Raw genomic sequence first — 8569 nt, forward strand, 5'->3', positions numbered from 1 at the left:
ACCTGCAACATCGATACACCACCTGCAACATCGATACACCACCTGCAACATCGATACACCACCTCCGACACCCATACACCACCTCCGACACCCATACACCACCTGCAACCTCCATACACAACCTCTGACACCCATACACAACCTCCATACACAACCTCCGACACCCATACACAACCTCCGACACAACCTCCGACACCCATCCACAACCTCCGACACAACCTCCGACACCCATCCACAACCTCCGACACCCATCCACAACCTCCGACACAACCTCCGACACCCATCCACAACCTCCGACACCCATCCACAACCTCCGACACCCCTCCGACACCCCTCCGACACCCATACACAACCTCTGACACAACCTCTGACATCCATACACAACACAACCTCCAACACCACCTGCAACACCAACACAACCTCCAACACCCTTACACAACCTCCAACACAACCTCACCCTAACCCTAACCTGCAACCTCCATACACAACCTGCAACCTCCATACACAACCTCCATACACAACCACCAACACAAGCTCCAACACCAACACAAGCTCCAACACCAACACAAGCTCCATACACAAGCTCCAACACCAACACAACGTCCGACATCCATACACAACACCACCTGCAACACCAACACAACATCGATACACCACCTGCAACATCGATACACCACCTGCAACATCGATACACCACCTGCAACATCGATACACCACCTGCAACATCGATACACCACCTGCAACATCGATACACCACCTCCGACACCCATACACAACCTCCGACACCCATACACAACCTCCGACACCCATACACAACCTCCGACACCCATACACAACCTCCGACACCCATACACAACCTGCAACCTCCATACACAACCTGCAACCTCCATACACAACCTCCGACACCCATACACAACCTCCGACACCCATACGCAACCTCCGACACCCATACGCAACCTCCGACACCCATACGCAACCTCCGACACCCATACGCAACCTCCGACACCCATACGCAACCTCCGACACAACCTCCGACACCCATACACAACCTCCGACACCACCTCCGACACCCATACACAACCTCCGACACCCATACACAACCTCCGACACCCATACACAACCTCCGACACCCATACACAACCTCCGACACAACCTCCGACACCCATACACAACCTCCGACACCCATACACAACCTCCGACACCCATTCACAACCTCCGACACAACCTCCGACACCCATCCACAACCTCCGACACAACCTCCGACACCCATCCACAACCTCCGACACCCATCCACAACCTCCGACACAACCTCCGACACCCATCCACAACCTCCGACACCCATCCACAACCTCCGACACCCCTCCGACACCCCTCCGACACCCATACACCACCTGCGACACCCATACACCACCTGCGACACCCATTCACCACCTGCGACTCCCATACACAACCTGCAACACAACCTCTGACATCCATACACAACACAACCTCCAACACCACCTGCAACACCAACACAACCTCCAACACCCTTACACAACCTCCAACACAACCTCACCCTAACCCTAACCTGCAACCTCCATACACAACCTGCAACCTCCATACACAACCTCCATACACAACCACCAACACAAGCTCCAACACCAACACAAGCTCCATACACAAGCTCCAACACCAACACAACGTCCGACATCCATACACAACACCACCTGCAACACCAACACAACATCGATACACCACCTGCAACATCGATACACCACCTGCAACATCGATACACCACCTCCGACACCCATACACCACCTCCGACACCCATACACCACCTCCGACACCCATACACCACCTGCGACACCCATACACCACCTGCAACATCGATACACCACCTGCAACATCGATACACCACCTGCAACATCGATACACCACCTGCAACATCGATACACCACCTGCAACATCGATACACCACCTCCGACACCCATACACAACCTCCGACACCCATACACAACCTCCGACACCCATACACAACCTCCGACACAACCTCCGACACCCATCCACAACCTCCGACAAACCTCCGACACCCATCCACAACCTCCGACACCCATCCACAACCTCCGACACAACCTCCGACACCCATCCACAACCTCCGACACCCATCCACAACCTCCGACACCCATCCACAACCTCCGACACCCCTCCGACACCCATCCGACACCTGCGACACCCATACACCACCTGCGACACCCATACACAACCTGCAACACAACCTCTGACATCCATACACAACACAACCTCCAACACAACCTCCAACACCACCTGCAACACCAACACAACCTCCAACACCCTTACACAACCTCCAACACAACCTCACCCTAACCCTAACCTGCAACCTCCATACACAACCTGCAACCTCCATACACAACCTCCATACACAACCACCAACACAAGCTCCAACACCAACACAAGCTCCAACACCAACACAAGCTCCATACACAAGCTCCAACACCAACACAACGTCCGACATCCATACACAACACCACCTGCAACACCAACACAACATCGATACACCACCTGCAACATCGATACACCACCTGCAACATCGATACACCACCTGCAACATCGATACACCACCTGCAACATCGATACACCACCTGCAACATCGATACACCACCTGCAACATCGATACACCACCTGCGACACCGATACACAACCTCCGACACCCATACACAACCTCCGACACCCATACACAACCTGCAACCTCCATACACAACCTCCGACACCCATACACAACCTCCGACACCCATACACAACCTGCAACTTCCGACACCCATAGACAACCTCCGACACCCATAGACACCCATACGCAACCTCCGACACCCATACGCAACCTCCGACACCCATACACATCCTCCAACACAACCTCCGACACCCATACACAACCTCCGACACCCATACACCACCTGCGACACCCATACACCACCTGCGACACCCATACACCACCTGCGACACCCATACACCACCTCCGACACCCATACACAACCTCCGACACCACCTCCGACACCCATACACAACCTCCGACACCACCTCCGACACCCATACACAACCTCCGACACCCATACACAACCTGCAACCTCCATACACAACCTCCGACACAACCTCCGACACCCATACACCACCTCCGACACCCATACACAACCTCCGACACCACCTCCGACACCCATACACAACCTCCGACACCACCTCCGACACCCATACACAACCTCCGACACCACCTCCGACACCCATACACAACCTCCGACACCACCTCCGACACCCATACACAACCTCCGACACCACCTCCGACACCCATACACAACCTCCGACACCCATACACAACCTCCGACACCCATACACAACCTGCAACTTCCGACACCCATACACAACCTCCGACACCCATACACAACCTGCAACTTCCGACACCCATACGCAACCTCAGACACCCATACACATCCTCCAACACAACCTCCGACACCCATACACAACCTCCGACACCCATACACCACCTGCGACACCCATACACCACCTGCGACACCCATACACCACCTGCGACACCCATACACCACCTGCGACACCAAAACAACCTCCATACACAACCTCCGACGCAACCTGCAACCTCCGACGCAACCTGCAACCTCCGACACCCACACACAACCTTCAACCTCCGACACCCACACACAACCTCCGACACCCACACACAACCTCCGACACCCACACACAACCTCCGACACCCACACACAACCTCCGACACCCACACACAACCTCCGACACCATAACAACCTCCATACACTACCTCCATCACCAACACAACCTCCATCACCAACACAACCTCCATACACAACCTCCAACACAAACACAACCTCCAAACACAACCTCCAACACCAAAACAACCTCCAAACACAACCTCCAACACCAAAACAACCTCCATACCAGGGTACCCGTGGGTCCTTAAAAAGTCTTAAAATGTCTTAAATTTAGTTTTACATATTCAAGGTCTAAAAATGTCTTTAAATGTCTGGAATTTTAGGAGGGGAGGCATTAAAAAGTGTGTTGCTCTGTTTTATTTTACCAATGTATATCCCACAGATCATTTCCGCAACGGCCGTATACTCCGCCTAATGGCAGTAGTACGTTACCTAACAGGTGGAAACAGCAGACGATGCTTTAGCTGCCAGCACGCTGCTTTTCTTATTTGAGGGCTGCGGCGGGAACAACAATATAAGGCTCCGATGCAGACATGGGTAAATGTCCATTCAGTGAAGTGGCTGGAGGATGAAAACATATTGTGGCTAGCTGAAACCTTCCAGTGATTCGTATGAGGCGCGATGTGAACTTGCCGAAAAACATTTAAACTTGGTACAATGGGCTGTAAAGCGCTGGATTCTCATATGAAATCTGAAAAACACAAGCGATATGATAGCACTCGTAATAGTAATATGCATATCGAGTCATTCGCTGCTAACTGCAGTTTAACTGTAAGTGCCAAAAATGATTTGTCTACTGTGTAGTGCGACCAAACGTCTGTATTTCCCGGGACGTATTTCACGTCCTGTGAGGAAATGTCCTGATTTTTAAATTAGCTTCATTGGACCATTCAATTTAAATGTACAGGCACTAGGGCACTGCGCACGGCGCTGCATGTGCCGTAACCCCTCAAGCTTTGTTTATACATGACGCGTCGCGACCGTCGCGAGGTTTCGCGTGCCGACAATGACGTAATCGCGGTGGCTCCGCCCCTGCGCGAGGTCCCCGCATGCTGTTGCTTCGCGAGGTTGTGCACCCACCCCCCCCCCCCCCGTCAACAATTTACACTCGCAACCCTGGTATTATTTTTTCTTGTGAGAGGTATTAAAAAGGTCTTAAAAGTCATTGAATTTGAGATTTAAAAATGTGCAGATACCCTGCTCCATACACAACCTCCAACACCAAAACAACCTCCATACACAAAATCCATCACCAACACAACCCTCCATACACAACCTCCAACACCAAAACAACCCTCCATACACAACCTCCATCACCAACACAACCTCCATACACAACCTCCAATACCTACACAACCTCAGACATCCATACACTACACCACCTGCAACACCAACACTACACCACCTGCAACACCAACACTACACCACCTGCAACACCAACACTACACCACCTGCAACACCAACACTACACCACCTGCAACATCCATACACCACCTGTAACATCCATACACAACACAACCTGCAACACCCACCCATACACCACCTGTAACATCCATACACAACACAACCTGCAACACCCACCCACACACAACCTGCAACACCCACCCACACACAACCTGCAACACAACCTGCAACCTCCATACACAACCTCCATACACAGCCTGCAACACCCACACACAGCCTGCAACTTAAGGATGCTTGTGGAGACGGATCATTGCTGATTCGTTTTGGTCATGCCGGTACGACTTCAGCCCTTCTCTGCTTTCTCTACCGTTGTGCTGTGTTGTAAGGTGTCTCACCACCTATCTCTCTCTTTACATTTCTCTTGCAAATCCCTTATTCGAGTTACTATCTCCTGCGCCGCTACCTGGCCTATCTCAAGTTTTCCTCCATCTGTTTCTCTTCCTATCTGTTATTCATTTATTTTGGGAAGGTTTTGTTTTGTTGCGGCATTTTTGCCTGTAGCGACGAGTTTTTTCCGTGTCTTTGGAGTTGCCTTTGTTATTTTTATCCCCTCTCGCTACGGGTGAGTTTTGCTTTTTATGCGTTGATTTTTCCGCATTTTGTGTTCTATTTTCTCCCGAGTGTCTACGGTTGAGTTTCAGTTTACAGTAACACCAATACAGTAACACCAATACAACCGGCAACCTCCATACACAACCTGCAACTGCAACATCTGGTGGTTGTGTTTTTTATTTATTTTATTTTTTTTCCCCTGCCCTTGTCTTTTCCCTTTTTATTCTTTCTCTTCTCCTCTTTTCTTGGTCCACCTAACCCAATAATTATCAATTTGCATATTGTTATCACTATATTATACATAATTGTTATAATTGTCATTTGAACTGTACATAAAAACAAAGTTGTCCTCCAAAGATGGGGGGTAAAGGTGGGCCATTAAAAAAAAAAAAAAAAAAAAACCTGCAACATCCAAACACAACCTGCAACATCCAAACACAACCTGCAACATCTGGTGGTTGTGTTTTATATTTATTCATTTATTTTATTTTTTTCCCTGCCCTTGTATTTTCCCTTTTTATTCTTTCTCTCCCCCTCTTTTCTTGGTCCACCTAACCCCAATAATTATCACTTTGCATATTATCACTATATTATACATAATTGTTATAATTGTCATTTGAACTTTACATAAAAAGAGGTGGGCCATTAAAAAAAAAAAAAAAAAAAAAAACATCCAAACACAACCTGCAACATCTGGTGGTTGTGTTTTATATTTATTTATTTATTTTCCCCCTGCCCTTGTCTTTTCCCTTTTTATTCTTTCTTTTCTCCTCTTTTCTTGGTCCACCTAACCCCAATAATTATCACTTTGCATATTATCACTATATTATACATAATTGTTATAATTGTCATTTGAAATTTACATAAAAACAAAGTTGTCCTCCAAAGATTGGGGGGGGGGGTGGAGGTGGGCCATTTAAAAAAAAAAAAAAAAAAAAAAAAAACCTGCAACATCCAAACACAACCTGCAACATCTATACACAACCTGCAACATCTGGTGGTTGTGTTTTATATTTATTTATTTATTTTCCCCCTGCCCTTGTCTTTTCCCTTTTTATTCTTTCTCTCCCCCTCTTTTCTTGGTCCACCTAACCCCAATAATTATCACATTGCATATTATCACTATATTATACATAATTGTTATAATTGTCATTTGAACATCCATACTCATCCATGCAACATCCATACTCATCCATGCAACATCCATACTTATCCATGCAACATCCATGCAACATCCATACACAACCTCCAACACAACCTGCAACCTCCATACACAACATCCATACACAGCCTGCAACACCCACACACAGCCTGCAACTTAAGGAAGCTTGTGGAGACGGATCATTGCTGATTCATTTTGGTCATGCCGGTACGACTTTAGCCCTACTCTGCTTTCTCTACCGTTGTGCTGTGTTGTAAGGTGTCTCACCACCTATCTCTCTCTTTACATTTCTCTTGCAAATCCTATCACTTATTCGAGTTACTATCTCCTGTGCCGCTACCTGGCCTATCTCAAGTTTTCCTCCATCTGTTTCTCTTCCTATCTGTTATTCATTTATTTTGGGAAGGTTTTGTTTTGTTGCGGCATTTTTGCCTGTAGCGACGAGTTTTTTCCGTGTTTTTTGAGTTGCCTTTGTTATTTTTATCCCCTCACTACGGGTGAGTTTTGCTTTTTATGCGTTGATTTTTCCGCATTTTGTGTTCTATTTTCTCCCAAGTGTCTACGGTTGAGTTTCAGTTTACAGTTGGTTTTGCAACACCAACACAACCGGCAACCTCCATACACAACCTGCAACATCCATACACAACCTGCAACATCTGGTGGTTGTGTTTTTTATTTATTTATTTATTTTTCCCCTGCCTTTGTCTTTTCCCTTTTTATTCTTTCTCTTCTACTCTTTTCTTGGTCCACCTAAACCCAATAATTATCACTTTGCATATTGTTATCACTATATTATACATAATTGTTATAATTGTCATTTGAACTTTGGAGGACAACTTTGTTTTTATGTAAAGAGGGGGGGGGGGGTGGAGGTGGGCCATAAATAATGGGCCATCCATACACAACCTGCAACAACCTAACCCCAATAATTATCACTTTGCATATTGTTATCACTATATTATACACAATTGTTATAATTGTCATTTGAACTTTACATAAAAACAAAGTTGTCCTCCAAAGATGGGGGGGGGGGGGGGGGGGGGGGTATAAAAAAAAAAAAACAACCTGCAACATGCATGCAACATTCATACACATCCTGCAACATCATTACACAACCTGCAACATCTGGTGGTTGTGTTTTATATTTATTTATTTATTTTATTGTTTTCCCTGCCCTTGTATTTTCCCTTTTTATTCTTTCTCTCCCCCTCTTTTCTTGGTCCACCTAACCCCAATAATTATCAATTTGCATATTGTTATCACTATATTATACATAATTGTTAATGTAAATCATCAATAAATGATGACCTGTTCAATGTACAAAGGTTTTGTTTTGTTGCGGCATTTTTGCCTGTAGCGACGAGTTTTTTCCGTGTCTTTGGAGTTGCCTTTGTTATTTTTATCCCCTCTCGGTACGGGTGAGTTTTGCTTTTTATGCGTTGATTTTTCCGCATTTTGTGTTCTATTTTCTCCCGAGTGTCTACGGTTGAGTTTCAGTTTACAGTAACACCAATACAGTAACACCAATACAACCGGCAACCTCCATACACAACCTGCAACTGCAACATCTGGTGGTTGTGTTTTTTATTTATTTTATTTTTTTTCCCCTGCCCTTGTCTTTTCCCTTTTTATTCTTTCTCTTCTCCTCTTTTCTTGGTCCACC

General features: G+C 46.9%; 1 protein-coding gene across 11 annotated transcripts in view; it reads left to right on the forward strand.

Moving 5' to 3' along the window:
• Nucleotides 1-8569, forward strand: part of LOC143473592 (complement C3-like) — a 37681-nt gene that overhangs the window by 7969 nt on the left and 21143 nt on the right. For 3 of the 11 annotated variants that reach the window (XR_013120567.1, XR_013120566.1, XR_013120565.1), the window contains exon 4: nt 4111-6166. The exons of the other annotated variants lie outside the window; for them this stretch is intronic. The gene's annotated coding sequence lies outside the window, so the exon portion shown is untranslated. Of the gene's footprint in view, nt 1-4110; nt 6167-8569 lie in introns of those variants that run through there. 11 annotated transcript variants of the gene reach the window in all.

The sequence above is a fragment of the Brachyhypopomus gauderio genome, chromosome 13 (genome assembly GCF_052324685.1).
Source record: "Brachyhypopomus gauderio isolate BG-103 chromosome 13, BGAUD_0.2, whole genome shotgun sequence".
Classification (NCBI taxonomy): domain Eukaryota; kingdom Metazoa; phylum Chordata; class Actinopteri; order Gymnotiformes; family Hypopomidae; genus Brachyhypopomus; species Brachyhypopomus gauderio.